General features: G+C 47.6%; 1 long non-coding RNA gene across 1 annotated transcript; it reads left to right on the top strand.

Moving 5' to 3' along the window:
- The first annotated feature begins 12,195 nt into the window (after window positions 1-12,195).
- LOC308067989 lies at window positions 12,196-18,898 on the top strand. The gene is made up of 3 exons (XR_013929814.1): window positions 12,196-13,011; window positions 13,520-14,968; window positions 16,959-18,898. It is a non-coding gene; the product is annotated as an uncharacterized lncRNA (long non-coding RNA).
- Window positions 18,899-19,948: the final 1,050 nt, after the last annotated feature.

Raw genomic sequence — 19,948 nt, 5'->3', positions numbered from 1 at the left:
GGTGTGATGCGGGCTGCCAGCCCAGGTCACCACAGGGACAGACCCCGCACACCCCCAGCCAGGCTCTGCAGCACCCGCCCACGCTCCCCCGGCAGCCCTGCTTTCAGATAAATGAGTCTACTGGCTCCTTTCCCTCCTCACTCTGCTAAATGACATCACTGCAAAACCCCTGACAGCTGGGTGCAGCTACGGAGAGATGCCCCTGGCCAAAGTGCCCCAGGAAAACCTGGTGTGGCTCGGGTGAAGAGCTGCACCTGCTGATTACAGCATTCAGATGCAAATGGCAACAAAAAATACTTGCAAAGTAAAAGAGCAACACATTGGAGCTGTACCAGAACCCAGTGGTGTACAGAAATGCATCACAGCAGCTCTACTTCCTATTTCCTTTTCCTTACAGCTCTGAAAATCATAGCGGCAAGGTGGGGGCTGGGGGGGTTCTGGCGATCCGGCAGCCCCGGCGGCTGCTCGGGGCCAGCTGAGCACACTCAGGAGCCGGGGCCCAAGCCCCCACCGTGTCCAGCCGGATCTTTCCCGCTGCTTTCCTGCCTGGTTTACCATCAGGCACAAAGCCCAGGGGTGCAGGAGCGGGTCTCCGGGGGGAGCTTTGGTGACAGCCGTAGCTGGCAGTGGGGCGCAGGGATGCCCGGGGTGCAGAGGGACCAGCTCAGTGATGCAGAGCTGGGCTGCCAGCCCCCGGTCTGGGGCTGAAGCTGCTCCTTTTGGGTAGTGCCTGACGAAGGGTCTCTTGGAAACAACCCAACTCTTACAGATTTTTTTATGTTGAAGCAGTAGCGAGGCTCCTGGCCAAAATCAGCATTGGACTGTGATAGTCTCTACAGATACGAGGTATGTTTGGTCTGACAGCCTGGGGCAGAGAACACCCGAGCACTGTAGGAGCAGAAATTCACACCCAGACCCCGGTGGGTGTTGCACCATCAGAAGAACCACTTTCCTCCCCCTCCACACCATTGTGCCCTATGATCCCCGAACGGCAGCACCATCCGTGGTGGGAGATGAGGCTCCTGGGCACCGTGGTGGGACCAGCCCTGATAAAAGACACAAACTCGCAGCAGCAGCAGCAGCAATGGAGCGAGGAGATGATCGGAGCAGGACTGCAAGTATTGCTCAGCCAACTCCAGGCTGATTCACTACAAGTATCCCAGCAATTTCCCAATGGCCTAAGAGTCACAAATTTTACAGGGTATTTGAGATACAAGTTGGTGTCCTTTTAATATTTAAAGGGCAGGGAAGTGGCACTTGATAAAAGAGAAAGCTGGCGGAAGGGTCTAGCTAAAAGGAAGGGTGGGGAAAAGGAGGGTGTAGGCAAGACGTGAGGAGGACAGAGATTATTTTTGTGGCCAGAGCCCTGCATGGTGTAAATATCTTAGTCTAGCCTGTATTGCTTGTAGTCATAAAAGAGGGGAAAAATTTGTAGAAAGGAAGACAGATGCCCATTCGAAGACAAAATCCAAAAGGAATATCAAAGATTTAATTTAAAATAGCTCAAGTATGTCTTGGTCTAAGGTTCAGAAATCCTTGGCAAGCAGCTGGTGAAAATGGCCTGAAGGCGATGAACGAGGCAGTATTGGGAAATGGGAACTGAAGCAATATCTGCTGGTGGGAAAAGAGAAGTGGCCGGGATATTTCTCAGCTGGTTTCACATCCAGGCACCCCCTTTCACGCACGATCCCTCCTGCTTTACAGCAGGTGGCAAAGCGAGAGGTGTGAGCCAGGCTCCATTGCCAAGGGTATCAGGGTACCAATGGAGAGACACCACCACATGGGGACTGATTCACAGGGAACTTCTTATCCAAGACATTGTTTTCCCTCTTGCACAAAGACTGCACTAGGGAATCTCTCAGCTGCGAAGTCTGGCTTACTGCTAGCAGGCTTGGCTAGTTTTCTACCCAGGGGAGAAAACACTAAAACCAAAAGGATCTGCTGCTTGTGCTTAGTACTAAGGACTATTTTGGTTTACTAAATGAATGTGTAACGATAGAAGCAAGGTGCAAAGAGCACTGTGGGTCCAGGAGACATGCTGCAGTCTGGTGCCCAAATGCAGGCAGGTGCCAGGATGCATTACAGAAGAGCCAGTGCAAATTAGCCCTGAACCCCTGCCCAGCAATGCAGCTCCCGGGCTGAAGCACCTAACGTACACCTACAGCACCAGGAGTTGCTTTGAGATATGGGTGTGTATCAGGTTTGCACACGGGGAATCACAGGACACCCCCAGAATAACGCAACCCCCGACTCGTAGCCACAGGGACAGGCTGTGAGCAGGGACACTTGCACTCGCTATGGTCATAGCATTTGCATTACTTCCCTTAAAATAAGTAGTCTCGTGGGTTTATTTTAGAATAGCCAAGTACGCAGGAGGGTTTATGTTTCTGCTTTCTTATATTTATATACAAATAAACCACATAAATATCTCCCAGCACCACAACAACAAAACGCATGCAGTGAGCCAGCAGACAACAGCCTGGCCTGTACCCAGAGGCTGGGCTTGGTTTAACTTCTAAGAATTCTGCCAAACAGGGACTCCCCACTTCTTCCTATTGGAACTGATGGCGATGTACGTTGTTTAAAGATGCATGTGGAAAGGCTGTTTTGTTGCATTTCTTCAGTGTCAGCTTGTAACTCTCATTCACACCCATCAGCTGCTTTGCTCAATCTGCTTTGGGTTTTGGCGATGAAGTTTAATGAGGTTAAAGTAAAACCTCTCAAAGATTAAGAAGGAGAAAGCTCTTTGTATTTTGGAAGGAAAGGGGTTTAACGAGCGGTTGCCCAGTTCAGGACAGTGAGAGCCAGTGAGAAAGCGAAGTGCTGCTCCAGGATTCCTGGGTCCAGAGCACTTGGACACTTGCAGCTGCTGGGGAGCACATGCGGTGGCTGGGGACTTCCACCCAGAGCAGCCCTTTACCTTCCATCAGAGAAAGCCGCTGTCTCCATGACCACTAGCTAATGCAGAATTTCCACGGCAAAGGAGACCAGCATGGCTGGAGCGGCAGGGCTGTGCAGTGACAGCACAGCGGAACGCAGGGGGCTTGCACCCACCCTGGGCTGCCCGGCGGCTGCTGCAGGGGTGGAGGAGTGCAGGGAGGCTGGCCGTCACCCAGGCACACAGGTTCTGTGGTGTGTCACCATCTTAAAACACATAACGAGGATGATGCAATTTACCACAGATCCACTTTTCACAGTATTTTATCAGAGTCATTTAGAAACAGCAGCAGAGACTGGTGAAGCAGCAGCAGTGCGATGACTGAACTTACGCTCACCTCTAAGCAGCCTGGGAAATGTCAACCACAAACTTGAAGTGAATATGTCCAAAGCCACAGGTTTGGTGTTATTTTTTTCCTTTTTTTTTTTTTTTTTTTTTTTTTTTTAGCTCATTAGTCATGATACTTTATAAAGGCATTTGCAATACTGCAGAAAAGAAGAACAGAAAATTCCAGAAGTGCATTTTATGCAGTATGAAATACAGTCTCCTCCAGTTTCATATCTTAAATTTGGGTTTTGCTGTATTCCAGTATAATAGTCAGCTTGAAAGGAGCTTTATAATGGCATATATGAACAAATATATTGCATGGACAAAGGAGAAAGTAACCCTGCCAACATCTTTGAGGAAATTTAAATTTGAAATCCAAATGAATATAAGTATCGACAAAGACTTTTTTCCTCCTCAAAACTTGTTTTCTTTAAACTCTTCTTTAACATCCTTAATTTAATTTTCAGTGCAGCAGATGTTACTTACCAAATGCTTTATAAATAATACCTGGCTATAGTCTAGTCTAATCTAGTCCCGTATTGTAGGATAAGAAGTCTACACCAAGTTGCAGTTAGTTAAATGAGGACCCAGTGCCTGGTGTGAGATAACTGGTCCCTGTTTCAAACCTCCTGCAAAAAATCTGACAACGCCAAAAGGCTAGATTATTAAAATAGAGTGCACACATGCATTCCACCATACCCCCACGTGCCTGTGGGAATACAAAGTCTACATTTCCAGTACATTCAAAAGCCAATTTCTAATGACCCAGGTGGTTCCAGGAGGGCAAAGGGACCTCTTGAAGAGAGGGACTGAAGTGGGATGAATTAGTTCAGCAGAGGCTGGTCTTTATTTTGTGTTAGGCAGGGGAAGCCCTTGCTGGGGGCCCCCACTTTGGAGCACTTGGCCACTGAAATCCAGAGACGGTCTGATAATAGTCTCAGTAGGGTCAGAGTCTGAATGTCGGTGAAGATAAATCAAGCAGTAACGGACGCGTGAGCGAGGTTAAAACCGCTGACAGCAAGGCGACGTAAGGCAGAAAATGTCTTTCATCCCCATCACAACACAGCGGGTGCCGAGGCGGTCGGCTGGTTCCATGGGAATTAATCTACTTCTCTGGAACTGACATAAAACCACACAGCTGGCACATCAGCATTCCTACCACTCTTACGGAGAGCGGGCACAGGCTGTGTTCTGGCTACAGAATGCATGAGAAATGCCAAAATTTAGATCTTAATCTTTATCAGTTGCAAAGTCTATGGCTGTGAACCTGAATCCAGATACAGGACTAACTCAACCACCTTTCTTCTGCTTTTCTCTGCGGTGTCCTCCCGTCAGACAGCCACCAGCCACTGGCCAGAGCTGCTGGGCGTGCTGGCCATCAGCTGCTGCTCCATGAGAATCCGCATCCCTGCTTCCAAGGGCAGAGGTTTCCCAGCCTTGCCTTCATCCCATGCCTCCTCTGGCTATGAACTGTGCAGCCAGCGCTGTAAGGAAAGCGTCACTGTTAATGTACTGGCTATTTCTGTATTTCTAGATCTGCTGATAAAAGGTATTCCTTCTTTGCCAAAGCGTATTCATTTCTTCTCATGCTGATACCCATTCTCCCTGCAAGTGTTGTGTATAAGCATAAATATATATGTATACATACATGTTTTTACAACACTGGCATCAAGACGGCTGACAGCATGTTACTTTTGGTGTATTTTATAAAACTTTTCTCCAAACACCATCACTTAAGCATCTGCTGTCAGGTCTGCCTACACCCTGCCAACCACCTCCTGTCTCACCACCTTATTCTGGCCATATTCCCTTGCAGGGGGGAAGCACAGTCATCTTCCTCATGCTAGAAACTATCCCATGAGAGGTTTAACCCCAGCTGGCAACTCAGTGCCACCCAGACACTCGCTCCCCTGTACCTCATCCCTGGGATGGGGAGGAGAACCAGAAGAAGAGTAAAACTCATGGACTGAGAGAAGAACAATTTAATAATTGAAATAAATAACCACAACAACTGTAATGAAAAGGAAACAGGAGAGAGGAAAAAACCCCAAGGGAAAAGCCCCAAGTGATGCTCCCTACCCACTGGCTGATGCCCAGCCAGACCCCAGCAGCGATCGGGGCCTCCAACCAACTCCCCCCAGGTTATATCCCGAGCATGACATCCTCTGGCATGGAATATCCCTGTGGCTAGTTTGGGCCAGCTGTCCTGGCTGTGTCCCCCGCAAAGTCCCATGCCCCTCCAGCCCTCTTGCTGGCAAGACCTGAGAAACTGGAAAGTCCTTGACTTAGCACAAATGTTACCCAGCAGCAACCAAATCCAGCAGCGTGTTATCAACACTACTCTCATACTAAACCCAAACCATAGCATTTCACAAGCTACTAAGAAGAAAATTAACTCTATCCCAGCCAAAAGCAGCACAGGTGGGCAGGAGGGTCCGCCCTGCAGAAAGCTTCACCATGGCAAAATGTGGAGATGGACAACAGCGTTTTTCTAATGCTGCTGTCCTGAAGTCATTTCCCAGATAAAAATTCTCTCCTTGCAGTCCAGTCGGAAGATGAAAACTTAGATCAGGGAACCTGAATTTATTTTTTAGTCCTCCACCAACAGCTGCAGAAGTCCTTGACAGTCTCTGCTGCCCAAAAGTTTATACATTCCAGCCTACCCAGCTCACTGTGAAAACTAATTTCCCATATTCCTCTTAAAATGCTGTAGCTGCATAAGATCCGCTTTCCCTATGACCTGAGATAATGTTTAAGCACCTGGGCAGGACACACCTTGCCCACCGTCCAGCTTGCAGCGAGGAGGAGCTGGCGGTGTCCGAGTGCGCTGGGCTTTCCACCGCCTCGCCCTGTGCGATGGCTCAGAGCATTGCGAAGTGACTGGCACGGGGCTGGCTGCTGGCTAGGAACAAAGCTGGGAGCTGTGTGAAGCTCTGGAGTTTATGGCGACTTGAGCAATGAAACTAAGGCAAATTGTGTATAATGAGAAGTGTGAACAGAGTTGGGAGCTCTGTGCCATGAAGAGCCGAGAGATGGCTCTGGCACAGGGATAAGCGCCAGCTTCTGGCTGACAATCTCCCAGATACACAGCTTAACAGGGTGCAACACCCAGACGTGCTTTTAAATAAAAGTGAGGGCCAAGCTGTGAGAGATGAAGGCACGGCTGGTGCCTCCCAAACCCCGAGTGCCCCCAGGAGCAGCACCCCTGACAGCACCGCGCCCCAGCGCCCGTCTGCACAGCAGCTCCTGCGGTTTGGTGCAGTTCCATCTCAGGAACTTCCCTCCTCAGCTTGTCTCCTCCTGCGGCAGCTTTTTCGAGGCATCACTTATTTCTCCAGTTCCTACCTTTCCCGCAAGCTGTTTCGTCTCATGGAGCACAGCTCAGTGTGCAGGGCTCTGCTTCAACATGCAAACCCACCACCCAAGCTGGAAGCTCCCAGGCAGCACCCCAGCCGAGGGTGGCTGCCCACCAGGAAGCCGAGGGCGGCTGCCCACCGCAGTGCAAAGGCTGAGTGATTTGCCTGAAAGTCGCACGGGATGTTGGGCTGGGGCAGGAGCGGAGCAGCAGCAGCATCTTCCAACACCTGGGATGTGCACACAGTTTCCACTCTTCACACCTCATCCCCGAGCCGGTATCGGTCCATGCAGCCAGGTGATGGTAAAGGTCCATGGGAGAAACCCACCGTGCTCAGGAATGCAGGTCTACCATGGGAAAACACAAAAGGAGCGGTCCCTCCTGTGCAGCATTTTCTCCCAAAACAGACATATCGAAGTTATTGCTGGAATGAGTCTGTCCCCTAACAAGGCAGCACCATGAAAGGGCTCCCAAAAATGAGAGTGCTGGCAGAGGAAAAATAGCAGATGCAAAAGTTTTCATTTTGCCTCCAAAGAGGAAAAAAACCCAACCCAAACAATACCTGGCTTTCTTCAGCAGAAAACTGAAAAACTTTGTCTGAAAAGGCTAGAAAAAGTTGTTTGGATCACAAAAGGGCGGAAGCAGCATAGAAAGAAGAGGAGCAAAGCAATTTTCCAACAAATCACAAAAAAATAGAAAATTCCTGTGGAAAGCAGATAATTTATACAAATATTTTTGTTTGCCTTCAACCCCCTCTGCTTCTATTTTTAAATCAAGTGTAAAATGAAAAACTTCACAGGAAGTTTTCTCTGCTCAAAACCCCCTCTAAAATACAATCTAATAATTTTTGCTTTGTTAATGAAGAAGGTTATGAAGTACACTGCATAGAAAGATGAACTTTGGAAATATTATAGTTTCCCCTTGGAAAGGGAATTATTAACTCCTCCATCAGGGCCAGCAGGACAGACAGCACAGCAACCAAATCTGTTGTCAGTTCTGGAAAGTCCCACATCACACATACTGTATTAGATTAGAAAAACAAAGATTGATTACACAAGAATTAACTTTAACTAAAATAAAAGTAGCAAGTTCTTCACTTCCTGGACCCAGTGCATTTAAAAGCTGGAGCATCTCATAATATTTTCTTACCCAAGGTGAGTGAAGTATTTTGGGTATCTATGTCTCTGATCTAAAAGCAAATTTCCCTTTACTTGCTTACAGGCTTGAAAAAAAAAGAGATTTCAGCGTAGAAAGATTAGAAATGCTTCCCCACATGTCCTGGTCTGGGTCAGAATGAGGAATTAGAAACAATATCCTTTCACTCCTGATCTTCAGCCAAACCAAGCAGTGCGCACCAGGAATCACAGCGAGAGGGGGAAGGGGATGGGACACAAGGTCCCTATGTGGGATTTTCTACATTTTTGTGCTTTTTGACACTCCAGTTCAAAAGACTCAAGTATCTTTCAGCTAAGACAATAACAAAATTCAGCCTCCAAGTTCTTCTTGGACATCTCAGTTCCAGTGGGTCCAAAGCAGAGCTGGCCGCAGGAGTCGGGCAGGGCTGGACACATCCCTGCAAGGAGACACCTCCTGTAGGAATCTGATATCCTCTGACTCAGAGGACACAAAGCCTTGTGCCATGTAAGATGCCCCAGCTGTGCTTTGTCCGTCTTCCTCGTCGCCACGATGAAAGCTTTGCTCAGCAGCTGTAAAGACTGGAGAAGCCCCTGGTGAAGCAGCACACCCGTCGGGGTGTCTCCAGCCACCCGGGGGTACCACGCAATAGGCCATTTCAGACGCTTTGGGATATCCATCATCTCAGACAATTACAGAATACCATCTTAGTGGTTTTGCCCCCCCAGTGACATTTCTCCAGGGGCTCCAAATGCCGTACTGCCCAGTTTGCAAAGGATGTGGCTGAGGTCTCTCCCACATCGCCCCCCTCGCTGCGGAGCTGCGCTCCCTTCCTGCAGGCAGGACAAGATGGATGTGTCTTATGGACTCTCACTCAAGCTAACAGTGGACTCCAGGATCCATGGTATCCAGTGAAATGAGCCAGCAGCACTCGTGCAGGAAGGGAAGACCTGATTCCTTGATGGTTTTGGATCTACCACTGGCATTGTCCAAGCTCAGGACCAAATCTGAACTTTCCCTTTTGAGCTCTTGGAGCGTGCAACACCTCCAGGTGGGCAGGCAGGTAAGGCTGGAGCTGTGTCTAGGTGGGAAGCAGAACTAGAGAAGAGCGCGGCATTTCATGGCAGAAGGCACCATCGCCTGCACAGCATCGGCAGAGAGAGGTCTTGGCCACAAAACAACCCCTTCTAGTACAATCATCAAAACAGCTCTTGCCACATCAGATGGACTAATCTTCATGACCACAAGATGAGATTAATCAAATTTATCACACTCTTGCAAAAGAAGATAAACTGTATTATTCTGAGACTCCTTGCTGACTGAATAATCCATTCTATCATTCTGGATAAAAATGCAATGGGCCTAACACTGTCCTTTTTTTTCTCATGTGAGAATTAACTTAAGCGGTGTAATTAAGATTACAGCAGTGCTAAGTGAGTAAAAAATAACATCAGCTTCCAAAAGCCCGTCCTTATTTCATAACAAATACTACAGCAATGGCTGGCCACTTGAAAATACCCCTTATTTGTAATAACTTTCTAAATTCTCTTGTATGGAACCATGATGTTCAGCACCAGCATGATGGAAAACTCACTTTGAAGAACAGCTGTATGAGGGAGAGGGAACATGTCATTGAGGTACAAATATAAAACTGTGTAAATTAATCAATAGGCTTAAAATAAAAATTACATATTACAGCCATAAGTCACCCCAAGTCTTTACGTCCTCTTATCTTGCACATTAAAAAAACAAATACAATTTTTTTCTTGCTCAGCCATGCCTGCTGACACGTGACTTTGGAGGAGCAGACTGGAAACAGTCCAGCAGCCAGTATATCTGCAGCGTTTATGTGGGGACCCAATCCAAAGTGTGAAAAGACAGAACAGGGGTAACTGTACAGATTTCCCACCACCTCAAAGACAGCTTGATGTTAGTGTCTGAGCATGTACACTGTTCATCTCCCATAATGATTTTTTTTTTAATTTTTTTTTTTTAGCATATGAACAGAACTTGATTGAACGTGTTTTATCTGATGGAAGAACAGTCTAGTTTTGTACCTGCATCCTCTGCAGCACATGGGACCGTTCACACGACGGGGCAGACAGAGCAGCTCTTTACTGACAGGTGGACACTATTCGAGGTGGTCCACATGGTCACCCTCACAGTTCCATTGATTGGAGTCTGATGTCTTGAACCAAAGTCCTGGTGAGGGCCAGACCATCAGTGCTTTGGGAAGTGGTTCCAGCTTTGGCCACTCCCTGCGATACCAGCCCCTTCCCAGGGCAGATTTCTACTAGTTTGAAATTCACTCTGTAAACCACTGGAAATTCTGCAGAGTAGCTCCTCTCTTTTGTTTCCGGTATTTTCACTCTCTGGAAAAGGGAATGTAAATAACAGGTATAAGTCAGATTGTTCTGGTCCCTCAAAACCTTTGCATTTGGTGTGTATTTCGGATTATTTTCTCTAATACACATGAAGGCACTGCTTAGCACTATCCTGTCAGCAGTCAGCTGGGTGCTCCCCCTCTAACACAAAACACCCTTTGAATGATGCAAAATTTCTTGAACAATATCAATAAGCAACAACCATCAGACTGGAAAAATAAAAGAACAAACCCTTGCAAAGCCTTGATGTCGGGATAATGACTTTGATGAGCAGTATAAAAAGGCAACCTCTTCTCCGAGGTCTCTTTTCCTAACAGGATTTCCCATGCAGGTCACACACCGCCTGTTTAAACAAGGTCTCTAAATCCAAAGCGATGGCACCATTTTCAGGATGCTTTGATATGTATCGTCCATGCATGAACACTGAGGTCCCTACAGCACACACGTGTTCCTTGGTTTCCTCAGCCCAGCTCCTCTGCTGGTTGCCCTCTACATCCAAATTACCCATATTCCTAATTCCATCGGTCATTTACCTGCACAAAACGTTTAGAGATGAAAGCCAATACATCTGCCACTTAAAAGCCAGCCTTCAAGGCTTTGTGCTGTGTTACCTGTAAAGACAGCTCACAGCAGCAGATGGACTTTCCTTGGTGACAAGGAAAACAAAAGTATATGTATACATATGTATTTTAATCCTTTTTTAAAAATACATTTATTTTATCATTTTTAATTATTTTTTGCTAGTTGGAGCAGTTACTCTGCCAGCAACTAGATGCACAGTCACTAAGAAGAAGGTTGGGAATAGCTGATCTAAACCCCTGGACAAGCCCTTGCAGAAGCTCAATCACTTCTCAGCCACCTACATCCAGCTGGGACTGACTCATGCATCCCCCTGGGAAGCAGCTGGGTTTGTGTCCTGTATCTACAGCCCTTCAGGCCGTGCTGAGGCTGGATGTCCCTGGACAGCAGGGGTGGCTGGTGGCAGTCCTGCTTGGTTATGTAGCCAGTGGAAACCGGCATCGGTCTCACGGCGTTGGTTACTGCACCTTGTACCCCGCCAGCACCCGCTGCTGGTAAGGAAAAGCACACGAGCAAACGGGGGTCACTCAACTAAATCATGAAAGAAGATGAAATCACATACTTGAATGTGCAGAGCATCGCTGGTCTCAAATAACTAAAACAAATGTTGAAATCTGAGTTGCTTGGAACTTTCTCATCACAGTGCTTTTGTCTCAGAAAACATGGTTTAGATCAAAAGGGGATTTTCCACAAGAACATCTGAATTTTGCTGAAATCACCCCATATAAGATCAAAATAAAATGTTTTGGTTGTGCTTATTAAAAAAACCAAACAATCTCACAAGAAGCACAGCTGCCTTGCTGAAATGAGCTGAAATAATTTTTGCTCAGCCTTACTTCTGACCTGTGATCACCTGTCCATCAAGCCATGAAGTTTTTAAGTAATTTTTGCACTTCCTGACCCCACTTCTGTGGGCAGAGCCCTTAGCCAGACTACATCGCTCATAACACAATCTATTTAACCTTTAATTAAACCTTGGTGCTACCCCATGGACATTCAGGATGACTAAGGAGCCTGTTCCCAGGGGCTGTGCCAGTGCTTCCCGGCGCACCCTGCTCTGTTTTGGGAGCACCTCGGTGGGTGACGGCCCCAGAGCGGGGCTCAGTGCCGGCCCTTCTTGTGCTGCATTTGGAAAGGGTGACTGAAAAACCTGAAAATTTCAATTTTCAGCTTCATACCTGAAAAATTCTTTTATCTCCCCATGTGCCCAGTAGCACACCCACAACACAAGAATAAAGTCTTGAGACCCACAGTTACATAATACCACTAATATTAACGAGTTGAGTCATCTTAATGACGCCAAAATTTCCTGTGGAGATTGCGTTCCGTTTGCTTATGTGGTTTTTTTCTTCTTTCAAATTTCAAGCAAATACCTTTCGAGCCCACCTAAAACCAAGCCAATAAATGCAAGTTGACTTTCAAACATGTGAGATGCTAAAAACAGGTGAATTACTCAAGACAGAGCAAAACCTCACCACGAGATGTGGCATCATCTTCTTCCTGCCACCCTCCTGCTCCTCACGCTTCAGCAGAAGTCACAGCTCTCTGAAGCTTTGCTCATCACCATGCAGCCCAGTTTTGGCAGCTATTTTCGGCACTGCCGCTGTACAGCGGCCAAGTTCTCAGATGTATTTGTATGATTTTTCATAACTTCCTCCAAGTAGGTCTGTTTTTTTTTCCATACTAAGCTCAACATTTTTAATCTTCCTAGGTCAACCAAAAGCCATCTCCTCTTGGCATCGCGCCTATCTGTCCAGCTCAGTCGCAGCGTTTCTTATGACCGGTGCCAGCTCCCAGGGCGGGTGGAGAAGGCTGGGAGCCAGGACCCAACTTATTTACTAAGAGCCCATCACAAGCTATTTCTGTAGAGCAGACTTGGCCCTTTCAGAGCTAAAAGGGCAAAGATTCGGCTGCTTCCCCATAGGAAGGCAGTTCCCAGGCAGCTTCCTGCTGGGTACACGCTTTGCAGACCAGGGGCAATGCTACTTTCCTTCCATTTTTATGCCCATTGCTGAGCCTGCATTGGGTTCCTCATCCTGCTGAGGGCTTCACCTCATACGTGCCGAGGCTCTGAGTTATTGTTCTGCTTGAAGGCGGAGGGGACGGTGAAGGAAGCGACACTGGCGGGGTGTTACACAGAGCCCCAGGAGCAGACACACATTCCAGCCACGTGCCAACACCTCCCTGCCCAGCGCAGAAAGCTCCATTTGCCAACAGCCCTGCAGGTCTCCAACGCGAAGCCCATCGAAAGCAAGGTCCCGCAAGAGTCTTGGATGCACATCAAGCGAGCGCAGGTATTCTGCTTACGTGTGCTGGGTTACAGCAGCAGAGGATCCACCTCTTCAATCCTCTGCTCCTGTACATTAACGAAGCACAAAGCGTGGGGCCGGGGCAGGTCAGAGGGGCCCGGTGCTGCTGGGGGCATTGCCTCAGGCTCTGAAACCAGCTCCAGGTCCCAATGGCTGGGGGTGAGGAGCCGCCCCTGAGGCTTTTCCTACGTGTTAATTCACCCTGTGGGGTCCAGGGCTGCCCATGCTCCAGCCAGGACTGCAGCTCCCGGCCCTGGAGAGCTCACCGTGTAGTTCAAGTTCAGCGGTTATTAATAAAACATGCAAGGGGAGGGTGACCGTACTCAGAGGATGGAAGCAACCAGGCTGAAATGCTCAGAGCATCAAACACAAGTGAACATTTAATGTACTCAAGTGTTTTTCTTCCCTTTTTCAATTGCTGCTTTGATTCTTTGAGTTCTGTTTTTTTATACCATGCAAATGTTACTTCAAGCTCTTCCTGTTCTCACATCAGGTGTATGCAGTCAGCTTTCTCGCAGCAAGATTGCCCAAAAGCTTTAAAACCTAAAAGACGGGGAGTTGCCGAGGAGAAGTGACTTCATGTGCACCCTTGTCTGACATCCCTGGCTGTGAACAAGCGCCCTGCGGGCTCCTGGGCCAGCCTCCAGCACAGCCAGCAGCCCCTTTCCAGAGATGTGGATGAGGTGTTTGCTCTTGAGGATAGACCACGAGAGCCCAGTTCTCAGTTGATCCCCCAACACTCGCTTCCTCATCCATGTTAACCAGTTTGCCAACTGCAAAAAAATAAATCTGCTCTTCTTGTACTTACACCATGCAGCCACCAAGCCACAAGAACCAGAGCTTTCCAGTTCAATGACACTGAAACCAGTGCGTAACCCTGGTCTCAACCCCAGCTCCTCTGGACTGCTGTGACCCCACATACACACACGTGTGCAATCCCACCCGCACATCCTTCCCACACAAACAAAACAGCCACAAATTTATACGGCTATGAACACTACTGTTAGAAATTCATTGTGATGCTATTGGAAACGCAGTGTGGTTACCCTGCTACAAAAAATAAATAACAAAAAAATTGAAGTGCTGTTAAAGGTGCCAAGGCTTGTGTAGTCCACGGTGCTCGGGGTAGCTGGTAGATGGATCAAAAAGCTTGAGAATCACCAGCTTGGTGACAGCCCCGCAGACCTGGGGTACCCATGCTCTATGTCCAGCCTCCCAAGAGATGCACTGGGCAATGCTTTGGCAGTCCCTGATGATGCCCTTTCAGCTCTACATCTCAATGTTTGGTTAGAATATTGAATTTTGGCCCCTCAAGCTCCGACACAGGGTCAGCCCCAGGCGAATTCCCTCTGTCCCTGGGCAGCACCCATCAGCAAGTGCAAAAGGCAGGGCAGGGCTGCCAGAGGGATGGGCACTGCCAGCAGCTGTCACAGCCCTCAGAAACAGCAGAGTCACCCCTACACGTGATAAACCATTGCTTCATATTCTCAGTTTCTTACTTTAATCAAAATGCATCTGTTGCAGATTCATGCAATGACTTGTTCTCCCATGAACTGCCTGGTCCAAGTGGATTCACATTATTTGGAGTAAACCCCACCCCCCTCCCTTATTACCTGATTACCTTAAAACATTCATTGCAGTGTTTCTCAATAGCAAATGCCATTCCTAAGGTCACATTTTCTAAAGGAGCCCAGATACCTGGTGAGGATGCAGGTGTTGATGAGGATGAGCTAACGCCACTGCTCGCAGCTCCAGCAGATGCAGCACCCGGCAAGCAGGGAGCCCTCAGCCCTGCGGTTCCCAAGGTGCAGAAGAAAGCGAAAGGCAATTCGAAGGCAATTACATGAGAACAATTAATCAGAAATGGGAAACAACACCTCGAGGGAGTTAACCACAGGAACATGCCTTTGGTGCTACCTGCCAGGATTACAGACACCAGCAGGTGAGTTGGAAAATTGGTGCATTGCTGGAAGCCTCCACCAGCCTCATGGCATTTGCTCTTTTATTTGCAGTACTTCGCCATATGGGCCCGATCCAACAGACATACATGTTCTCCTGCTTCCTGAGCAGGTTTGGTTCTAGTTTTTGAGGATGTGAAAGGCTTACAATTCCTTTGCCTGCCAGGGTGGCCGAAAACCCTGACTCCAAAGAAACCTTACCCAGGCATTTCCCGCACTGCCTCCGACATGCCCAGCATCAGCTCCTGCTAGAAATTTTCAACAGCTCCCAGAAGTTGCCCAAGTAGTTGCCACTTCTGCCAGCTACGGGAGATGATGGGCAGCAGCTCGTTCTGCGAGGCTGCGTGACAAGCTGCCCGCGGTGCCTGTTTGCAGGTGCATGTGTACGCCTGTGTGCCCCAAAGCTTCCAGCTCCTGTTTTTCCTATGTGATGTACCATTTATTTTCAGGTATCTGAGAATTTCTGTAGGAATAATGGGAACGCTTGAATATCTAATTATCACTTTAACCAAGCCTTGATTCATTCTAGCAAATAAATTAAAACAACAAAGCGAAACCAAGAATATGGAAAAACCCAGGCTGCCTAAATATCTAGCTAAGGAACTCCAATAATTTCATTCTCCTTAATGATGCGAATCAACAATATAATGAAGGTCATCAGGGGAACTGCTCTGCATCAACAGGAAGCACAATGCAATGCTTAAAGCAGCAGATAAGGATCAGGAAACCTCCCACTATTTGCCTTTCCTCTCTAGTCTGCAGTTTCATCTATAAAATAGGAATCCTGACATTTTTCCTAGCCTACAGATGCGTACTAAACCACTTCATTAATGTTTATGGGGCAGCTGGAGAGGTTCAGATGAAAAGGGCTGAATATATGAAACCACAACAGGCTGTGAGTGATTCAGAAGAGCTGGTGCCCTGGGAAGCGCTGAGGCGCAGACAGAGCGTAGGCTGCAGGGTTCCTCTGCAGGCAATGACAGGGCCATGGTGGGTGCAAAATGAGCACCAAACCAGGGGAAAAAAGTGCTCCAGAAACAAACAAGACAAGGCAAAAAGCTATGGCAAAGTACCTTGGAAGGTGTCCCAACCAAATATTCCTTTTCAAATTTATCATGTGGCAGCGCCGTTAGAGATCTGTAATGGGAAAGCTTTGTTTCCCCCCCCCCACTGCCTAGAAGTCAGACTTACTTGGGCCATTGCTTCCTATCACTGGAGTCTGGGATGGGAAAAGATGCTCCACATGGCAGCTGGAAGGGTTATTACAGGGTTAAAATAGCAGGACTAAAATAAAAGTAGATTATATAAATGAGTCTAGGAAACATTGGCTGTAACACAACTCCAAAACCAAGGTGCTAGCTGGATTTGTTAAACAGTTATAATTAAATGAAATATATCTCCCTTAGCAACTTATTAAGCTGTAGGGAAAGATTAATTTAGTAAGATGTTTCAAATTTTTATAGTGCATTTTATAATACCTGGACATCAGGGCAGTTTTCCATGTATGCAGCCCAGCAGCCAAAATTACAGTTGCTATTAGACTGCAGTTAATTAGGTACAAAGCACTCTGCCCACTTCATCATGTAAGCACAAGGATGAGCCAAAAATTTTGTCAGTCTGCTTTTTCTTTTAGCAGAAAACTGAGTTTTTGAGAAAATGGTTTGTTCACAACCATTATTTGCTTTCAAAGGAAGTTTCCTCAGCAATGGTTTTTTATTTTCAGTGGGTTAAATGCTGTCAGAGTTTTCCATAAGAGAACTAAAATAGTTTTGTGGCAAATGGGTACGCACTAGTACCCCACTTTGGGCTTAGTTTCTTTCCTTATCCAGATCAGCCTGAAACAGGCTCCATCAGCCTGTTCACCTTGGTTCTGCAGCCTCTGCTGCTTCCTCCTGATTTACGGGAAGCTGTATTTTACCTTCTGATGACTCAAGGTTCATGCACCACATCATAACTTTTTTTTTTATGGAACAGTGACCCTTTATCTGGCTCCAGTAACACGCAGCACTGCCTGCCCTGGCAGGTTTAGGTGATGGTGAACATGTGTGGTGGTGCATCTCATCCCCTCTCTGGGCTGCTCTGCTGCCTGGGGGTCCCTGGTAGCCCCGGTGTCTGCGGAGCGAGCTGGCACCCTCGGCTGCACCAACAGCTCCTGCTTGGCTGAGGTGGGAACAGTGCTGCCCGTACCAGGAACTCCTGTTGTCTGGAAAAGGTGGAAACAAACCCAGCCATCGGTCATCCCCTGACAGCCCTGGGACATTCCTGACCCGACCCGCAGCCGGGTGGAACGGTACCATTGTCAGTGAAAAATGACCGGCTCAGGTTACGGCCAGGATGGAATTTTATGGATGACTAAAGCCAGTCACCTCTGCCCCATACACAGCGGTCCATGCAAGACCCTCTGAGCCGTCCTGGACCACCGTGGGCTGCAACAGCATCTCCCTCTGCGTGGGATGTCACATGCCAACTCCCAGGTCTGCGGTGTCGGGGGGACCGTCGCTGAGAGCTGACGATGGAGCCTGGGCTGATACCCCCGCTCCTCCAGGCTCACCCTGAGTATTGCACTGAACTCAGGGGGAAATTTTAATATATATATATACCTTTATACATTTGTATATCTATCTCTGGTACACCTATCCCCCTGTGTTTGTGTGTGCATGTGAATAGATTTAGATACTTCATAACCAATACAAGTGTTACCATTTGGGGTCTGTAATTAAATCACTGTTATAACTGAAGTAAATCCTACTGAATCACTCTGTAAATGTTAAATTGATGATTAAGTGCTGCTAAAATTTTGTGATGAACCTTAAGCTGTGAATAAACTCTCACTCTCTAGATACCCTTAGAATAATCTGTCGACCAAATCTGAAACTAAGATTGGATCTAGCTGCAGCTAAACTCGACCAAATCAGTAAGAAAGCCAGGGGGTCCACTCTGAACCTCACAACTCAACAGTAGGTTCTCCCTTACCCGTGACATCTTTGATCCCTGTGTAAAACATTCTCGTTTAATTCTAACTTGATTTTTAATTTGTTTTTTTTCTTTGTGTTCTATCCATATAATAAGTAATGAATGAACCTTGCCATCACACTTTGTGAAGTCGCACCCCCACAAACTCTTACTAAAACTACTTCGCTCATACCTTTGACAGTGCTTCTTTAAGTGACTTAACCTAAACAACTCATTGGCGACACCGCTCCTTGCCACAGTGACCTTGCTTTTTCTTTGTGACCTTGGTCACCATGGTTGGGTTTGCTCCTTCAAACCACAGGACTGACTCCCATACTGGCCTCGTTCAGCCTCCCCCCCCCCCCCCATGGCGGGGCTGAGCAGGTGTGACCACGAAGTGTAGGGTTCTGCCAACCCACCACGGAACAGGTGCGCATGAGCATCCCCCTGCCCCTGCACAGCCCAAGTTATTTCTTATTCACTTATTACCACGTTTCTGTGCTCTCCGAGTCACACTGAAGCTATACGGGATTTGATAACATATGTCAAGATACAACAGCCATAACGCCAGGACCGTGGGAGCAGGAATCAATGACCCAGCAGTGGTAACCCCAGGTCCATCACCTCATCCACCTCCTGCCAGCCCCGTGCTTTTATCTTAGGTTTGACAATCAGCTTCAAACTAACATTAAAGCCAACATAGAACTCTGCTTCATCCCCTTCTTCACCTTTTTTTCCTTTTTTTCTCCCGCTCCACCACTTTTTTTTCCCCTTTTCTTAGCAGGGTGTTTTTCCAAGATCATAACAGCAACAAAGGAAAGCTTTGCAAACAGGGGCTCAGTCATCAGGCTGCCTCGGCACTGCACTGCACTCTGTTCTCAGGAGTGGCTGTGCAGAGGTAACCTGACACGTTCACAAGTACAGGTCCAAATCAAACATGTCAACATCGCAATCCCCAATAAACAAAATAACTCACCTGGAAGCTACAGCCTTCCCTGCCCAAGGCTGTGACACGGCCGTGCTCCTGGGCTCCCCTCCGTCAGGCTCAGAACAGCCCCAGAGTCCCCCGCTCTCCGCAGGCCAGGCCAGCGCCCAGCCCACACCAGTGCAGCTGCACGGCACACCGGGACAGCAACGCTCATCCCGGGGCATGCACAGGGCCAATGGATGGCTGCAGGCTCTACAGAACCAGCCAGCCTTTAAGCCGAGTGTTATTTATGAGGCGGTCTGGCAAGCCTGGCTCTGATTCTCCAGCTATCTCCATTTGGACAGAGACCTGGATGCTCCAGTGCAGCCCAGATGCCCTCTGATGGGAGGCAGGGAACGGGGAGCAGGGGCCGGGGCAATGGTGCACACCTTTGCCTTGGCATGAAGGAGACCCAAGTCCAGAGCGTACACTACCGACACCATTCCCAATCCAAAAGCTTATCCACACTCCAGCTGTATTACTTAAATTAAAAACAAAAAGCGTTAGCCACCAGGGATTTCCATTGTTATTTTCCCCATCATGTTTCCAAGGCAAAAGAACAGACATCATCAAGCAGTTTTGCTGACTGTAATAGAGAAAAATCACATCGTTGGACACTCACACAGGCTTTTTCATCCCTTTCTCTGTGTATGCTCTTGGTTCTAAACAAAGGAGAACAGACAAGATAAATTAGAGGGGAAGATGTACTTCAACAGATTATATTTTTTTTTTCCTAAAACTGTCTTGATTCTGTTTATACTGGCTAGGAGACAGCATATTCCATTCTTCTCAAACATACCAAACAAAACGCGAGCTAATGACGTGATTCCCCTAATCAAGGTCACAAGTCTGGTTTTGCTGCAGCGTGCAGCTGAATGTTATACCCAGGGCGGAGCTCAAAACCCAGTTTAAAATGGGCTAAGTATCAAAAACATAAATAATTTGCTTAATAGGAGGAAAAGCACTTAGGGAATGCTTTTCTGTCAAAAGAAAAGAGAAAATTTAGAAAGCCTGCGGGTCCCCTCGAGTTCTTCATCTAGAGGAA

Source organism: Falco punctatus, assembly GCF_963210335.1.
Source record: "Falco punctatus genome assembly, chromosome: 8".
Taxonomy (NCBI): Eukaryota; Metazoa; Chordata; class Aves; order Falconiformes; family Falconidae; genus Falco; species Falco punctatus.
Note: the sequence above shows the minus strand (reverse complement) of the source record. Positions and strands in the feature narration are given on the sequence as shown.